At 29.3% G+C, this 19,684-nt stretch overlaps 2 long non-coding RNA genes across 3 annotated transcripts in view; both read left to right on the forward strand.

Moving 5' to 3' along the window:
- Positions 1-10,716, forward strand: part of LOC111087010 — a 38,808-nt gene extending 28,092 nt beyond the window's left edge. For both annotated transcript variants that reach the window (XR_002611736.1, XR_002611735.1), the window contains one exon: positions 5,185-10,716. This is a non-coding gene — a long non-coding RNA (uncharacterized LOC111087010). The remainder of the gene's footprint in view (positions 1-5,184) is intronic.
- Positions 10,717-13,736: 3,020 nt separating this feature from the next.
- The window catches only part of LOC111087011, a 22,479-nt gene continuing 16,531 nt past the window's right edge, over positions 13,737-19,684 (forward strand). The window contains exon 1 of the long non-coding RNA XR_002611737.1: positions 13,737-13,810. This is a non-coding gene — a long non-coding RNA (uncharacterized LOC111087011). The remainder of the gene's footprint in view (positions 13,811-19,684) is intronic.

The raw sequence follows: 19,684 nt of genomic DNA on the forward strand, positions 1-19,684 counted from the left end.
GGAGCCAGTTGTGGGAAGGCAGTTACCCTTAAAATAAGGGAATAAAGTTAAAAGTAGAAATAAGATAAAATTAAGCCACCCAAAAAATATGTATTTCTACTGAACTATATATTTCTAATTATTTTTTAAGTTAATGATAATATTAATTAAGGAAACTTGTTTTTTATCATAGAAAAGTTTATATAATTGCTAATGCACTTTTGCAACATTTTGGTTAATCCGTGTTTTTAGTGTACTTGTTTACATGTGTAAACAAAATATGGTATACAATAACTTCTCTATACATCCAGATACACTTGTATTTGTATTAAAAATATTGTTATATTGTTCAATTTATTATTTTTCTCTTACAATTTCATATCAATCTGAATTTGTCAACATAAAATACTGTTGGCTTCAGCTATAAATAAACAAAACAATTAAATGAAAAGTTATTAAAAACTGTACTTCAGATAATGTGACTTTTACTTGTATGTTAAAATAAAATTTACTGATAGAGCAAAGTTCTTTTTTTTTCTGTACTTGGAAATAGCTAATACTGTTTTCTCAGCATGAGGAGTATTTACTTTTGGTCTTTTCATGCCAAGATGGTAAAAGTGGGCATTAGGTGGTTGTAGTTTCTACCTGTGTAGAATACAAAGTAGTCGTACACATTACCATAGGCTATGCTGTGAACCACTGCATTGTTTAGTAACGTTTAAGAAACATAGTGAAATTGTTCAGGTTCTTGACTTGCACACACTGAGGTAGTAATCCTTGCCGTGTCGATAGTTAACTTCCTCATGACTTAGCTTATAATAGTAGGTTTTCAACTAGTATGCTCGGAATGTTGTTTGTTTGTTGTCATGTGGATCAACTGGAAATTTGTCTTCATTATGTCAAGGCCCAGCATGGTCAGGTGGTTAGGGTGCTCGACTCGCAATCTGAGGGTCGTGGGTTACACCGTTACACCAAACATGCTCGCCCTTTCAGCTGTGGGGGCATTATAACGTGACAGTCAATCCCACAATTCGTTGGTAAAAGAGTAGCCCAAGAGTTGGTGGTGGGTGGTGATGACTAGCTGCCTTCCCTCTAGTCTTACACTGTTAAATTAGGGACGGCTAGCATAGATAGTCCTCGTGTAGCTTGGTGCGAAATTCAAAAAACAAAAACAAAACAAACATTATGTCAGAATGCTTTTTTTTATGAAATGAAACTCTTCAGCTTGTGTGTATTCACTAAATATACCAATGTTAGGAGTGTGCCAGGTGAAAGCAAAAATAATAATGTAACCTTCCAAAATTTATGTTTATTGCCTAATAATGAATTTATTTTTCCTAAAATTGTATTTTATGCTGTGTTTATATTTGATCACTCAGTGATTATGTTTCGAGATATAAGCTGTTGGAAAGAAATGGGAAATTTTTTAAGTATAATGAGAGAGAAATTTTATGATATGAAGAAACATTTTTCTCTTGTAAAAGAATGAAGAAGTTAGTTGTTAATTAGATATGTTCCACACTAGAAGCTAGAGTGAACCACTTTTTTAGTTTATTTAATTATTATGATATATATTAGTATTGTTTTTATATTTCAAATAAAGCCAAAAGTCTTGTATGACTGCACTTTTTTAGTACATAAACTTTGGAAAATGGTAGTCAAATATTGTAAATAATTCATTGCACTGTTGGAAAGGAATTTATTTTCAGTTGTAGTTACTTTGTGTTGAAAGTATTGAAAATTTGCTCTCTCTCTCTCTTTCTTTTGTTGATGTTGTGTCCAGTAGAGTGGAAGAAGTGTATGTGAAATTCTTGACATTGATTGCTGTGAGCAGATTTTCCTGTTAGTTATGTTTGTTTTTGCTTCACCTTATCAGTGTACAATGCATTTAATAATATAGTTTTCAGTTGGACGTGTAATTTTGTTACTTTGGAAATTGATAATACTTAGTAAGAAGTTATCATTGTGATATTTGTATTGAGTTGTTGGTGTAAAAGGTAAGGTGCACATCATTACTGAAGGTTTCATTCCAGTAGGTTTTCCGTATATGTGTATGTTTTTTATATTTAGGCCTAGTGTTACAAAATCTAAAGAATTGTAATGATCTCATCACAAGCACAAACATTACGTATTTCTCTATTTATCACTTAATCTAATTTTGCTTAAATTTTGTTAGCTTATCCCATTTCAAAGAAAGATTTGACATTTTTAACTCTCTCAACAAGGGCTTGATCAATTTGATCAACCATGTGACCTCTTTGTACTTCTTTAAAGTGTATACATTGAATACTTCTAACTTTCAATATAGTATGTATTCTTCACAAAATTTGGCAGCCTTTCAGTTAATATTATAAGTCTTTCACATACAAAAAAAATCATATTTTTAGTGAAGTATTTTTAATAAAATAAAATAGAGTTGTCCATGAATATATTGAGTATTTGTTTTTAATAGTTCGTGTGCAAAGTAATTTTCATGCCAAAGTTAAAAATACTTTTCCTCATTTCAAAAATCTCAAATTTCCTTTATGTAATCCCTAAAACATCCTAAATGCATTTCAAACGTTTTTTTTTACAGTAAAACTTTATAGTTTATTTGTTATTTTCTCTACCCTATATCAAAACAGAATGACTTCAAACTGTAACATGAAACTACATTCATTTATCCTAAGTAGCTCTAAGTTCATAGCAGTATACATCTATTTATAATTACATTTTTTTATTTTATTGCCCTTTGAACTGTGTTTAACTACTGTCCATGACATTATAAGTTGTAAATCACTTGGAGAACATGCAGCTCATGTAATGCTAATGAATTACATTACCCATGAGTTGCTCGCATATGTGACTCATGAAACATTTTTATTAGAATAATAATATTATTTATTTTACCTAATCTAATCTTAACAAACCTAAAAGGATCCCTGTTTTTACCTTTTAGTTACTTTTATAATGATACATAAAGAATAAACATAAAATATTTTACCAATCTTCTTTTTTCTTGCTGTCGATTGTCGAAGAGAGTTAACCCTAATGTTTTTATATTAATAGTTGTAATACACTTAATAATTTTTATTTAATTAAATAATGCACCAAATAACATAGACTAATAACATGCAAAAAGTAAACAAATTCCCTAACCTCTCAATACTTTTCTGGCTTTCTAACTATGTGACAAGAGCTGTGACAGGTTCATTGAAGCTAGTCGTTAACTTTCTCACAGGAATAATGTTGATACTCTGAGTGAAATTGACATTTAAAATATGGATTGTTAGCTAAAATTTTATGCTATTCTAATTGGTATAACATAAACATAAAGTAGTTTAATAAAATTTAGAATTTAAGACACTAAAACCTTGTGTCATGCACAGTAAAGGATATCCATAATGATAGGGTTAAGCAGAAATTTTGTTTGCATTGATAGAAATTAAGCTTAGATGATAAACTATGGTATATTTTATATACTGTATTGGCCGATTATAAAGTGATGTTTTTTTATTAATAATTAGGCTGTGAAATTCATAATCATCTTATAATTGTGGCGGAACACAGGTCTCTTCCCCCTGTGCTAGCCTATCGCATTCCTGAATGTCCAGATAGTATCTGTCTATGCATGCGAGCCAGATATTCCCTAAAGGTCATCCCTAATTCTTGAAACTAATCTACCTGCAGCCTATTCAGTTATAGTATTGATTTTGCAGACCTAAAAAGGATGTTATAACTCTCTAGTTTTTTTTTTTTTCTTTCCCATGGTTTCTGAAAATGGGGGTTGCCTTATATTCAAGATTGCCCTATAATTGGGCCAATACAGTAATAAATAAAATTTTCTTTTAGGCTACTCTTGTTTAGTCAGATCTAATATAACTGACAAAGAAGTTCATAGTATCTTAAAAGAGGTTTTTGTTTACCTAATAGAGAGGGATACAAGTAGACACAACTGTCATTAGATATAAACCTTTTGTTGTTGTATGAAGCTCTTATATTTAAAAAGATAGGCAAATTCAGGTCATAGTTTCCTGTTATTTAACTAACTGACAACTTACATTACTGGATCGCATATTGCTGGAAATTTTTATTCTGTTGCCTAAAGTGACAAAGCTGAGCTGAATATCACAGAAATGTTAAGTAATAAAATGTGCTTTCTTATTTGATTTTAGTGTTAATACAGTCAGCTAAAAGAACGAATGAGATCAATCATTTATTAGATTTATACCTTCAGAGAAAATAAAAGACTGAATTTTTGTGTGAAAGAAGAAGAAAATTTAACATTATGTTTATGTTGTTGGTTAGAATGATATAGTAGTGTATGAAAACATTTTTTCATGCAGCTGAATGAGGAGTTGCATGCAACAAATTTTTTGGTCATACAGTTAAACAGAAAAAACAAAATGATTTTTGATATAATTAAACAAGAAGAGATACTTTCAGTGCTACTTTTTGGGTTATTATTGCTTGATAATTGTTTAAAATGTATGTGGAATTTTACAATCTATTAAATTTCACTAGACATACCATGGATTGTATGTATTATGGATTTTAACTTGTGTGTTATGGTTGTTAAATAATTTATAATTATTACCCATAAAAATCTTGATGGAACAAATGTGTATACATGTGTGGGTTTTATGGAACATGGAAGGTCCTATGTTGTTTTCATATAAGACAATTCTTCTTGCTTCAGTCCTGATTTGATTTTTACTTTTGCTTCAATCAGGCATTAATATTTACAAGTAAATTTATTCTTGAACCATTTAGGATAAGAAAGATTTGTGTGAAGAACAGAATATATAAATTGTTATCCTTTTTTCTAACTTTCATTTAGATACATAAAATCTCAAATAACGTAAAAATAATAATTTTATCACATTGTAGAATACTGCAAGTATATTGCTTTCTTATGTAAGCTTGTCATAGTTTTGTAACTTTGTTATGACTGTCTGTATTGTTATATTTTTACTCAGTACAAGTTCATTTCCATAGTTGTGTGATGTAAAAATACAAATACATGAAACACTGAATTTTGTTTTGTATCATTTGTTCAAACTGGGTTTCAATACCCGTGGTAGGCAGAGCACAGATAGCCCATTGTGTAGCTTTGTGCTTAACTATAAACAAATCACTTGTTCAGTTATTTTGCTTCAGTTTTAGTTGGCAAAGCTTTTGTATTGTTTTAATATATTTTTTCATGACATGCTGTTCTTGTTTCAGTGAAAAATCAGCAGGAAGAACAAGAGCTAGAGGAGGTTGTATTTGGTAGAAGTGGGTCCACCACTTTGATGTTAGTTGGTGGTAGATCAAGTTTCTCCTGCAGTTACTGTCCAAAAAAGTTTAAAGAAAAACGACTGTTGAAACAGCATCAGAATCTTCACTCTGCCGATACTTTATTATGTGAATACTGCAATGCCACTTTTCGTTGGAGGTCACAACGACTAAAGCATATCAGAGATCATCATGCATAATAATATGCAAACTGTGGCTTACAGTAAATCATGTGTTTGTGACTGTATCCAAACAAGTCAGCTTACACAGGTATTCTGTTTATTTACATGTTGATTTTGTTGCATTTCAGTGTTAATTATCAGGCCTTTTTTCTAATTCAGATATTTTGTATATATTATTTCAGGAATTTTTTTGTGCTTGATATGTTTCCTTTGATCAAATGATTTTATTGAAAATTACTTAGCACTTTTTAAGTGCATGAAAAAATCATGCATTTGAAACTCAAGGAAAAAGCTAAACTATTTTATTTTAGATTGATATTTAATTATATGCTAAAATGTGTTAATAAAATATTTTTTGCTTTAAAACACAAAATAAAACTGAGAAGATCAACAGTATTTTGAGACTACACATTTTTCCAAGTGTTAAAATTAACATGTTCAAATGTTTAATTTTCACAGCAGTAACAATATTATCAACTTTCTTTTTGAATGATTACAAATTGTTTAATTTCAAAAATACTTGCTGATTAACCAACTTATGGATTACAGCATTTTGCTTGATAATTATCTTTAGACTCGTACCTTTTTTTCGAAGTATGTGTTTTTGGATAATACATGTGTTGTTAATTTTGTTTAGAAAAATTGTTTTGCATTTCAAGCCAGAACTGAGAACTATGTTTTAACTTCAAAATACTCCCTTGAGGTACATGTGTGTGTGTGTGTATAATTTTTACCAATAAAAGTATTTTTTTTACCAAAAGGTCAAATATTAATTCTGATAGCAAACTTTGTCTTTTATTTAAACCCTGTGAGAACTGTGTATGTGTGCAGTTCTGTTTTTAGGGGTGTTGTGAATTTAATATTTTACATATGCAATTTGGGTGTCAAGAATATTTTAGTTCTTTTAGTTTATTAGATAGTGTCAATTAAAAATTGTAAGTACATTAAAAGTTTAGAGATGGCTTGACTGGGCAATGAAGAAAACTTTATTATAAATGTATGACTTTTCAACAAGATTATCTCATCCTCAGGTACAAATAGTTTACAGAGACACATGAATGTATGTACAGTATAACAAAGGGATCATGTGACCAGAGATTGCTTCACAGCCTAGTTAGTATAGGTATCTTGGTACCCCAAGGTGTTGGTTTAGGGTGTGGCTGTTTTGTTCATTTAAGATAGCTTCTATTCAGCATTTATTGATGTTTGGTTCTTTGTTCAAAATCACAGTGTTTTGTATAGATATACTCTGGTTTTGTGAACTACAATGGTGGTAAACATAGGAGAGTTTATTATTATGTTTGGTGAATCTGGTTTCCAATATATAAATGGGTTACTCATCATTAAATTTAAAGTACTTTGTCCTGTTAACTCCTTCTTTGTATGAGTAATTTTCTGTATTTGTTTTTGCTGTTATTGTACTTTGCATATGATTAAGTGTAATGTTTAGAATGAATATTAAAAATACTTTATAAGCAATTTTCTGAAATGCATGGTTATGTGCAAGTGCTCTTTTCAATAATGAAAGTTCCAAACAGTTGTGAATTTAAAGTAAAGAATTTTTTTTTCCAAATTAATGACAAAGTATATAAGAACTATTTTAAGACAATTATTGGTTTTGTGTAATAAGTATTTATGTGAAGTTTCAAAAAAAAAAGAAAGGGAGAAATCAGAAATAAATAGAAATGAGATGATATATGTGATAGTTTTATCAACATTTCATCATCACAGGTTACACAGAACTGATCATAGAGAGGATGTGCAAAAGTTGTTACTTCTTTTTTATGCTAAGTTTTCAAGCTGAGATATGTTTTAAATCTTAAAATGTGTTATATTTTAATTTTAGGCTTACTAAAATTATTTGTGTTGTAAAATGTTTTTATAATAGAACTACCATAAGAATTAGTTTGAATCTCATTGCCATTGTTTTCAAAACAAGTCCATAATGTGAACCATGTTTTTGAACCATTGACGTGTCATATATATATATATGATGGTCAAATCCTACTTAAGGGTAGCTCAAGGGCTGATGGTGGGTGTTGTTGACTGGCCACCTTTATTCTAGTTTATCAGTTAAAAATTAGGGACAATTAGTGCAGAATGCCTTTGTGTAGCTTTGCATGAATGTTCAAAACAAACAATCTAAGTGCACAAGGAATTTTTGGAAAACTGTTCGTAGTTGTTTTCCAAATTAGTATTATGTCTCACATTACCTTAAATACTGACATGAGTTTTTTTAATATTAAAGAAAGTTAAGATGGTTGCTCTTAAAAATACTTGTCCAAGTTTTTATGAAGTTATTAATAACTTATGTATTTATGATAAGAAATTTTAGAATAGTGATTTAGATGGTAATATCAAATTGTGTTCAGTCATTGTATATTTGTTTGTTATGTAAGATTAGACCTTCTTATACTAATTAATATGCTCAACTTTAATAAACATAATCTTTGTTGACTACAAAACACCAGTAATCATTCTTTATTCATTTTATTTTTTTTGTATCAAAGATTCAAACTAGTTTCTTGCAGTATTTCTACCATTATTAAGCTATAATGTGCAAACTACACAATAAACAAAATTATTTTTATTCTTCACTCTAACTTGTCAGTATCTGAGCCAGGCTGATGTCATCAATTTGTAGATATCTTAAGTAATACTTTAGTAACACATCTCACTTTTTGTGTGCAACAGACGTGTATTTTGCTGAAAGCTTGCCACTTTTGTGTAGATACATATAGTAAATTTAGAAGTATACTCAGCATTCCTTCTCCAGTATAGAGTCAGTCCAATGGACAAACCCAATGCACATTTGATTAATATCAAGTGTTCTGTGATAATAGAAGCAACATTATTTCTGCAGTTATAATCATCAGGAACACACTTTAATTTTCTAAATTAGTAAAAGATAATACCTGCAGTTTCTATATTTTTTTTAGTTCATTTATGAGAATAGTAATAGGCAACATCTGTATTGTGAAAACTTCCAAAATTATTGTTTTTGTCTACAGAAAGTTTGTTTTAGAAGTTTTTTGGCCCAGTTTTTGATGTAGGGAGTGTAAATGTTCATTATATTTTTATTAGTTGACAACATGTCAGTTGTAATTTTATTAAGATGTCAGTTTATTTTAATAATGAAAAATTTCAAATGTTGAGGGATTGTTATTCAAGTTTGGAGTAAAGAGATAACCCCTTAATCCACGAAAGGTTTAATGTGGATGAGCTCAATATTTAGATATTTTGCTAAAACTGGTACTTTACCTTGACATTTTAAAATTGATGAAGCTGGTATTTAACAACTGTTAAATCTGAAAAGAGAAGTACATTTTAATGTAATGTTAAATAACTTAAAAATAGAAAAAATAAAAGGCAGTAACATTAATAGTCTAAACTTAACCAGCTTGTCATTAATCTTAAGGTACTTGGATTTTTGAGAATTGGAATAATGTTTTTGAAAAAGATATTCTAAACTCAGAAGGATAGCCAAGGTATTTGAAATCAGAATTACCTGAAACACACATAAAAAGACACTTTAAATGATGTATTCAGTTAATGTTACATACCGTTACATAGTTTATGGAATTGTTACATATTAAGTAGTAAAATGCAGTGTTCTCTTTTAGGTTAGAACAGAAAAACAATTTGTGTCTTATTTTTTCTTGGGTTTTCATTATTTTTACTTTAACTTAGTTTCTTAGTGTTATGATTTGATGTAAATGCTGAAAATTATCAAACACCAAAAATATTCCTTATTCTAGAGCTATTCAGGTGGTAACCTTACTGAATACAAAAGATAATGCAACCAACGGTGACTCGAAAAATTCATGAGAACAATGGGCAATTAATAAATTTTACCAGAATTACTGAATTGTCAAAAGCACCCTAAGCACATAACTGTTAGAATTTTGCTAGTGCAAAAGTATCTAAAGTGTTTGAGGGACAGTCAAGGTGATGTTAGTCATAAATAAAGCTTAGTACATGAAGAAAGTTGGTAATTTCAAATATAGTCCATTTGCTGGATTTTATCACACTTTTTAAAGTAATCTGAGCAAGTTTTCCTTTTTTTTTATCAGACTAGATATCAGCTTGTTAAAATAATAATGTTAGCAATTGATGCAAATTAATATTGATATATTTTTTGAATGTCCATTGAAAATACTTGCATCTAAAATCAGGTTTTTACATTTTTTGAATACTTCAAAGTATTCACAGTTTAAATGTTTACAGTCTATTGAAATTATTTTAATAAAATGGGTTACTTGTCATTCTGCTAGATATGTTTTTCATTGAAGCTTAAGGTACTAGATGAAGGTTTGTGGATTATATTTTTTGCCTCTCTTTTTTTTTTTTCCTTCATTACTTTTATATTGAAATGATTAATTATTGTTGTTTACTTAGGAATTTTGTTTCTTTCAGAGAATAATTTGGCTTGCTCTTTGGATTCAAGAACTTTGTAAGATTATTAAGGGTAGAAAGACACACCAAAATCCCAATATCTTTCCAGTGTCAGATCTGTAACAGATTTATTTTATCTCCAAGCCATCGTTTTGAGTCCGTATTTATCAGTAATACTGAAAAATGTTTGGTTGTGAATGTTGTGGAAAGTGCTTCACATGAAACTATACCATAAACAAACACATTCAAATATCTCACAAATTCTTATATTAAAAATAGTATGCTGAGTTATTCATATTGTAGCTGGTATATTTTGTTCTTAGAAAAAAAATATTTTTAAGAATGTTTTTCATGGCATAACTATCAACCAGTGAATTATGATTTGTGGTTTTTCTTTAATTTTTAAAACTCAACTGTATAAAAGTACTCCAAAGTTTTGTTATGCTGTCCAGTTATTAATTCTATATTATTTATAAATTGTATCTGCTTGTCTTGTAGAAGTAAAAGTTTCATTTGAAATACGAGAACTTAGAATTTGTACAATTAAGTGTTGTATATCTATTTTTATAAATTTATATGCGAGTTTTTGTTTAGTTTGAAATTGTAAAGTTAGTGTTTGTAGAATCCCATAAAACTATTACTATATATAGGTGTGATGTGTTACACAGATAATCCTTTGGTGCTTATTGGACAATTTTTGAACATGAAAGTAATTCAGCAATTTTCTTTGATTATCTAATTTCAGTTAGTCTTAAAAAAACAATATTACCAGTAACTGCAACTGGCTTGTAAGAAGAAATTAGCAAATCCTTGATTTGAAAATATGACTCCTTGTTTGTCAACTGATATTTTTTCTTTATTTGTGGATACAAAATATATTGAATTTCCATATATATTGTGTTGTACTCTGCTCTTAAGTTTAAATATTTCTCTTGTGAAATGTTTGTTGTAACTGGGTTTACTTTTTATTTCTTCCATTATGAATGCACTGTTCAAATAACCTTTTTTTTCTTTTAAAGAAACTTTAAATTACATTTTTTAGTTGTATTGCTAGATCATTATTATGATGTTAATGAGGCCTTCTCACTACAATACTTTTTCTTGTAGTTAATAGTGAAAAAAGCAGTTGCCCTCAGACTTGTTTTCAAGAAACCTTCCTAAATGTTTCTTCTTTTTAGGCTGGTCATATAGGCACTTAAGTCTTGGTGTATTGGACACTGTGTCAGGAGAAGGAATTTCCTGCGACATCTGCCACAAGATTTTCTGTTCTCGTGCATCAATGCACTCTCATCGTTATTTTCAACATCGAAGCTCTAGGATGTTTCCATGTTTACAATGTGGAAAAGTGTTCACACGCAAACCTTCTTTACAAAGACATTATCGTTACTCTCATACAATATCAAAGTCCTCATAGTATTGTAGACTTGTTTTTTTCTAGACATGCTTATATTTTTTTTTACACATTGTTATTATGAATGTTTTAAGGTGTGCTTTTACACCTAATTATTTCTGCTTCAAGGAAAAGAAAAGATTAATTTTAACCAAAAGTTTAAAAAAATTGATTGAGTTGTTGATTTTAGTTAAGTATTCAAACCTTTTGTATTAAGTTAAACAGAATGTGGTTTTCAAAACAGGAACAAAATAGACACATTTTATGAAACTGTGAGGTATACTCATTTCACTCATAACTACAACTTTTTTTATATAAATGTATCTTTAGTTGAGTATATTTCTTTGAAGAGGTTAGACTATTTGGCAGTAGAAAGTAAGAGTAAATTGAAAGCTTAGTGTTGTAAATCTTTTGAATAAAATTAATTTATCTGAAATGTCCATAAAAAAAATCTCTCAATAAAAAAAAAAATATGATTATAAATATCTGTAAGAAATTAAATTAACATCTTTACAGTTTTGTGTGAATTCATAAAGCCAACATCTTCAGACTGAAATTGCTGGGTTAATCTTTTAAAATGTAACTCTAAGTTCCTTGTTTTTGATTATTATAGCAATAAGCACTTAGTACTGTGATATGGCACTTCTGTTTCTTTTTTGTTTTTTTTTTAATCTTATACAGTCATCCTTGTAAAACAAAATTTGTACATATGTGCTTAGAAACAGTACCATAGAACAATTACCAGATATTTAATTTTATTTATTGAATAATATGTAACTCTTGTCATAGTAAGCAGTTTTATCTTCTTAACCCATTAACTGCTGCAGGAGCAGCTCATTTGCCGTTTTCTGACTCAGAGATAAAACTGAGTTGCCATCAATCACAATAAAATGGTAATTATCATCATTCGCACAGAGTTATAGTTGTATATGTGCGACTGAAGGAAATATATGTTATCCTCAGTTAATGGGTTAATATATGGATAAAACATATTGCTTGGTTTTGAGTGACAAATCTCACAAGTTTTCATTTTTATCACCTTTATTTTTGATGTCAGGAAAGGTTGTAATGTTAGATTAACTCAAATTGGTACATATGTGCTTAGAAACAGTACCATAGAACAATTACCAGATATTTAATTTTATTTATTAAATAATATGTAACTCTTGTCATAGTAAGCAGTTTTATCTTCTTAATATATGGATAAAAAATATTGTTTGGTTTTGAGTGACAAATCTCACAGGTTTTTGTATTAACACCTTTATTTTTGATGTCAGGAAAAGTTGTATTGCTAGATTAACTTTCGTATAACACCTTAAAAATGAGTCACGCATTTTTACTGTTAGTTTCTTTCTTTTTTAAGTTCTACAAACCTTATTGCTAAATTTTAATTTATAAGATTACTAAACTAATTCTTTGAAAATAACACTAGAATATGTGTACTTAGGGAAATCTGTAAAAACAATTATTAGTATTCTCATAATGTATGAAAAAAGATGAAATGGACAGCAACTGCCTAGTTCAATGTGGCGTGGAGAAAATCTTGGAGAACTAATCTACAAAAGTATCACCGATGAAAGTTCAAAGTTTTAAAAGTCTTCCATCTTTTATCTTCAGTTGCTGCCCATTTCACTTTTATTTGTTCACCAATTATTAGTAATCATGGTTTGTCTTGTTGTTTTCTAATAAGTAAAACAAAAGTGTTAGGGAATATTTTGTTTTTTTGAAATTTGCGTGAAAAAGATTAGGAATTAGGTCAGATATAGATAACTGAGCTGTTTCTTTGAATTGTTACAATGGCTGTCTCTTCAGTGGAAGCTACATCAGCTTAGATATAAAATGTACTTGATTTTATAGATAGCATCTGTTAATTTTGACAAAGAGTTTTGTTTTTATATGCAAAAGTACAATAGGAATTGTATAATAGGTTTATGAAATGAAGTTCTTTAACTTGGTGCAGGTATAGTAGAGATGGAAAAGTATAACTGACTAAAATAATCCATATTTGAAATTGAAATTTATGTGGTTTTGTTGAGTTTTTTTTTACTTTGTACAGCTTCTCAAGGAAAATAAAAATGTATGTAACATGATTGCCTTTCATGAAAGTTTGGTATTTCTTTTATTCTAAAATATAAAAATTTAATTATTGTAATCAGTTATTTATGTAAATGACAGATAATGTTTTCTCTAAGTTATTTATTTTTGATTGTTATTATAACTTAAGTTTTTAGATTTGCTCTTTACAAATCATAAATTATTGGTATAGGTGAATTAGATTTTCATTTAGTTACATAAATAAAACAAAGAAGAGCCGATATTTTTTCTGGTGTCAGGATCTTAACTGATAGCGTATTATTTAAAATACCCGAACTCAAACATAACATTTCTAACTAGGATCTTCAAATGAATGCCCTGTGTGTCAGCGAACGTTTTCCACAAATTATAACATGAGAAGACATTTTCTTGACCAGCATAACAACAAAGCAGTTTTTCCTTGTCGTCTTTGTCCTGCCGAGTTTAGACGATCAGATAAATTAAAGATTCATTTAAGAGCTGTTCATGCTTGGGATAACTTTTAAGAAGAAGAAACATTTAATTAAGCTTTTAGGTAAGAGTGTACTTTTTTTATTCTAACCTTGGCATCGCATTTAAAAAAAGGTGATGAATATGAGTTCTTAAGAATCTGTTTTCATGGTGTAAAATACAAACCCTCATGAATGTATGAGGGTCTGTTAAGTATTTTTAAGGGGTAGATGTAGCATGTTAATAGGTAACATCAAAATAAGCATTCCAAGAAAAAAAAATTATACATATATATGACTTGCCAATTTTAAATAAATTTCATTTGAAATAATTTAGTCAAAGCACACTGTAAACTTTATGTACTATATGTGTTTAATGTTTTGTTCATAACATTGTTAATATACCATTTGTTTTGATTCTCAGTATCAAAGCTGCATATATATAAAAACTTCCATTGAGAAGAGTTAATAGAAAATGTTGACAATAAAAGAAATGCAAATTAATCACCTTCTTTGTGTATCTGCTACAAGCAAGAGCTGGTTAAGTTATGAGGTAGATTCAGTGATCTTTGCTAAAGCATGGTCAGTGTGGTAATTCTTCCTAATTCAGTGTATGTAACTGTACATCTGTCATCAAACAGTTCTTGTAATTCTAGCCTTGATGAAGCTCCAGTGGTGAAACATTGCCTGAAATATAAAGTTTTTTTTATTATTATCTGGAGAGTAAAGGTAATTTTTTTAAACTATACCTTTGGATGTACGAAGAAGTAACACTTGTACTGTAAACTTTAGCCTCTCCTCCATCACTTCCTTTGCTTCTGTTTTCTAGTGTATTCTCCTTGTTTGACATTCTGCAAGATTCCAGGATGTTTACGTATGTGCATATGATCATGACCTTTATCCACCTCTTCTAGCATAAGATGCTATTCTTGCTCTGACAGCATTTCTGAAAAGTTTTTTCTTGTATAAGTATGCTAAATATCACAGTGTTTTCTCACTAAATTTGGCCTGCATTGTTTTTTCCAAGAAGTAATTTTTTCTAATAATCTTTACGTTACTTAGTAATTAGTTATTTATTTAGATGTGTCTACTAGTGCATATTTTACTTTTTTGTGTAACTGTTGACTGTGATTTTCATTTGAAAGTTTCACTGACAGATAACTGTTTGATATGTTTTGTGATGTATACCTCCATGTGACTGCATCTCAGTGTCATGTTCAACATTTAAGCTCTGGTGAATTAGATATTGCATACATCATCTGCTGACTACTGTTCTATCTGGCTACAAATGTACACCACGTAAGCTGTTTTTTTGTTCTTCGCTTATTCATCCAGAAGTTTTTTCATGTTCATCTCATACTCATTTATCTTTTTGTTTTTTGCCTTCACTGAATATTTGTGAGCTCATAATTTTTTCTTCTGAAATTTTTATGACACTAGTAGACTGTCCACTTTCTTTGCCTCATCTTGTGAGATTATTTGTTAGATCTTATGTTAGTGTCTTTTTTTTTTTCATCACTGATTCTTTACCTTTTCCTCTGATAATTTTTGTTTAATGTATGTCTTTTTAACCTTTAGGGTGGTTATGTTTAGATTTTTTGGTTGACATAGATGTAACTTTATAGCAATCCTGTTTCCTCCTGCCATGAATGTGCAGATTCATTTACTTGTCTTGGGCTTCAGGGCTACCCTTAAATTATTATTATTATTCATCCAAACATCTCTTCATTAGGATGTTGCTCAGATTTTAAGGGGTTGAAACCTATATAATTTTGGAGTAATCCATTAGATTTTCTTTTCTTCTTCTGACTGTATGAGATGTTATCTCTTATAGAATATATTGTATGGATAACTTATTATTATTATTCAATTCTTTCTTCCTTCCCTGTGACTAAGTGGAAAGTTTGAGGTCTTATTCCACTAAAAACCAGGTTTTGATACCTGTGGTGAGTATAGATAGCACACTTTAACCTTTGTTCATACTTGGATTGCACATTAATTTCTGTGAGTGCATTGGTGCAGGTGTTTATACCTTGTAACAGGTAGCCCAAGTGAACTGTCTTATGTTATTCTTTCAGACTGATGAAAATGGTTCCTAATAGCATTTAATCTTTGTGATAATCTGAGGAATGAATTCTTGACCACTTTCAGTCAAATACAACATTAGACTATGTTTCTTGCTTTTGCAACTTAACGTTGTTTGAAAGGCATTGTTCCCCCTTATGCAGATTTTTCTTCCCACTTTAACTAATTTTTATTTGCACCACATTACTGTGTGGTCAGTTTTTAGCTTGTTTTCTTTACTGGAAATAGATGTTGTTCATTATTGCTTCAAGACCCACTCTTTCTGTTTTGTGTATTTTAACACTTTGTCCATCAAGAGGTATAGTAAAATGTGTACAGTTTACATTTTCTTATTGAAACTTACTTCAAATAATTTCTTATCTTGTGATGGGCATATTAATTAGCATAATCTTCATATTTGTTACTTTTTAGATGCAAAACTTTGGGACACTTCCTATCATTGAAGGAAAGTCTTGTAGATCTTCTGAATGTTAGATAACAAAGCTTTGTTATCTGGCATCTTTGTGTCTGAAAAGCTCTTGTAACCAGAAATTGCAATATCCCTAAATACCAATGCTCATTGTAATTTAGTATTGCTGCTGTGGCTTTTTTTACATTTTTCCCTCTGGCATGCTTCAGTTTTAACTACTGGTACTGTGATTCACATTTAAAATACTGTACTTCTAAATATTTTATAAAGTTTAAGGTTTTTTAGAACATTTATTAAAACTGTTCTTGTTATAGATGATGTGGAAATACTTTACTTTATAACATTAACAAGGTATCAACATTTTTCCTATAAAATATCATAGGAGAAATACTATCATAACTGGAATTTTTACCTACCTGGCACTGCTTATGTCTGGCAGATGTCAGTTAATAAAGCTTTTACTGTATTTGGAAATAATATTGGTTTTACATACAGAACTAAGCATTTAATTTGTTCTAAAAGTGTAAATTTTTATAATTATTTTAGTCCAAAAGCTTGATCACCTTATACTTTCAGTGGGGCTTGAGGTATAATTTACTTGTATCAAGAAAACTGCTTAGGTAGTGTCCAATCATTTTGTGCATTAGGTTTAAGGATAACTCAGTTTAGGTTAGCACTAGGTTAAAAACTTAAGTCTCCAAACATAGCTCTTCATGTAACATGTCTTTTAAGCCTAAAATGTATGAAGTAATTCTTAGTTGTATCTACGTATATATATCTCCGTATTCCTGATTTTTGTATGTAAACTTTTTAACTTTATCAAAAATTAATGGATAAATATGTTTTCAAAAAGTCTTAAGGGGAGTTCCAAAAATAGGTAATTATGGAAGTTTTAGGGCTTTCAGACTTGATTGTACCAATTTACATGAAAGTTGCTATTAATGTGCAAATGGTCATTCAAAACTATATAAACTCAGTCTTTTTAAATATTCTATATGGAGTTACCTTAGAGGGGTCAAACAGGATTTGGTGGCTTTTATGGCACTGGATTCAAATTACATGCATGAAAATGGACATAGAAATGTAAGGGATCATTTAAAATAAATATCTATATATAGATTTTTGAAATTTTCTTATTAGGGCTTCCAGATTTTACGTTGAGGAGGTTTTGACTCTTAGTATTGGTTGAATGGGTTTGAATGAAAATTGGTATGGACATGTAAATGATTATTTAAAACCAGATGCTATGTTTATATTTTGTGATTTTCTTTCCATTTCCACTCCCAGAGTTTTAGGGGAGCTTACTGGAGTGGTAGTACAGATTTCTTTTAAAACTTACAAGAATATACAAATGGTCATCCAAAACAAGGTTTACAAAATTTTGTTTAACTTGATTTTTCAAAGGTACTTATCTAGTTAATATTGAATTCTTTGTGCCACAATTTTATAACGTATGTCTTTGTACAAAGACCACTTATTTGTTTTTTTAAGTTATTTACTGTCTGTAACACTCAAATTATTCATTTAGGTTCACTAAAGGGTCAAACCAATGGTGCAAGAGTGTACATGTTGTTAAACAAATGTTTAAACAACTCTATTCAATCAAGAGGGTTACAATTTTCAGCTTTCATAATATAAGGCTGTGAAATTTAAATTATATGTGGAAAAGAAGACGACTGAAAACAAATAATTTGTATAACAATGAGTTTTTTCAGATGAAAGGATATCAATTACTGAACTGAATAAAATTAGTTATAAATTGTTTACTTTTTGTAATTATGTTTTGTGTTCATTTATGATACTGTTTCCACAAATTTGATCAAACATGAACCATTTCCTTCAAATATTTCTTGAAATTCACAATTGAGATTTTTGTTCTATTTAAATAACTTAAATGTAATTGAAAAAACTATTTTATGATCTGAAGCTTCATGTTCCATTAATACAATACTGTTTTTTTACACTCACTATATTATCCTGTTGTGGTAAATATTTTGACTAATTATGTTAAAGTATATTCTTAACCACATATATACACATGCATTATATTTTAGAGTTTTTAACTTTATTTTTGAGAGATTCAACACATATTTAACTTTATTTTAACAAATGTTTTTGTTAAAACACTGTGATTGTAATTTTTCAAATGGAAATTTTAAAAATTGACTTGGAAAATTTCGTCTCTATTTTTCAGTTTTGATAAACAATTAAAAATCAAAACATTGATCATCATTTTAGCCTAAGTACTGATGGCATTGATGTGTAATTTAATTTAATTTAGGACATTTCCTATATTAGAGTTTGAATAAAATGTGAAAGGTTTCAGACATACACAAAATAGTTGAGATCTTCTTCAAATTTATTGTATTCCATATTATAATAAAGAAAATTAATGTACATTAATACTTTTTTAAAGGTAAAATTAGTTAATCAACAGTGTATTCTATTTTTTCAAAAAATACTCTAAATGCGTTTTTTGTTGATTGTTGAACTGTTCTGTGGAAAGATAATTGGATTCTAATGTACAGTATTTGCTGTAAACTGGTAGCAGGTATACTTTGAAAAGAGGGTGTATGCTCCTGTAATCACTATGAAAAGCAAAGGAATACCATAGAATATCACACATGTCATCAAGATGTCATACTATGTTTGCTTAGAGATTAAACAATATTAAAGGGTAAGCATAATTACCTGAACAGGTAAAAATTGGTTGGAGATTAGTTATAGAATAATTGGACAGGAGAGGAGCTAAGCCTCAAAATGATGTTAATAACTTGCCAATCATTCATAATGCAAGTTTCAACATCTAAATATTTTCAAGGGTAAAGCCTTACTTGAATATACTGACTTTAACCCTGTGTGCACAGGTGGGAGGTCAAAGTGCACATCTCTCAACCTTGTAGTTAAACTCAAAATTTAATTAAGCAACTTTATTATCAATGTACATAAACAAAATTGGCATAAAAATATAGTATATACTTCAAGCTTTAATTCATAAATTTAAAAAAGGAAATTTAAATACGTCCTCAATTTTTACTTCTCTGTGTATTGTGATGCCTCTGTGCTCTGAATTCTCCATTTTAGATTTTCTTTCTTTCCTTATATGGTGTTAAGGATACCCACCAATCAGAAATACCAATGGCCAGAATTTAAAATAAGAACTTACCACCTTCATTACTTTTTTGAGATATCAGTAAATATGTTCCACCCACCACAAAAGCTCCTCCCAACTCTACATGCTTTTGAAATTACTTATTTACCCATGCTTACTTTGTCGATGGTCCATCTTTATAACAAATAGAAGGGCAATTTTGTGAACTATGTGATTGTGATGTCTTTATGTTAATATATCTTGGTAAGAGATGCCATATCTCAAGCAGATTTTGTTGGGTGAGGACCAAAGTCACTTCTCCAGTCACAATTTCTTAATTTTTTTTTATTAGTCAGTTAGAAAGCCAGATAAATT

The sequence above is a fragment of the Limulus polyphemus genome, unplaced genomic scaffold (assembly GCF_000517525.1).
Source record: "Limulus polyphemus unplaced genomic scaffold, Limulus_polyphemus-2.1.2 Scaffold1635, whole genome shotgun sequence".
NCBI classification, from domain to species: domain Eukaryota; kingdom Metazoa; phylum Arthropoda; class Merostomata; order Xiphosura; family Limulidae; genus Limulus; species Limulus polyphemus.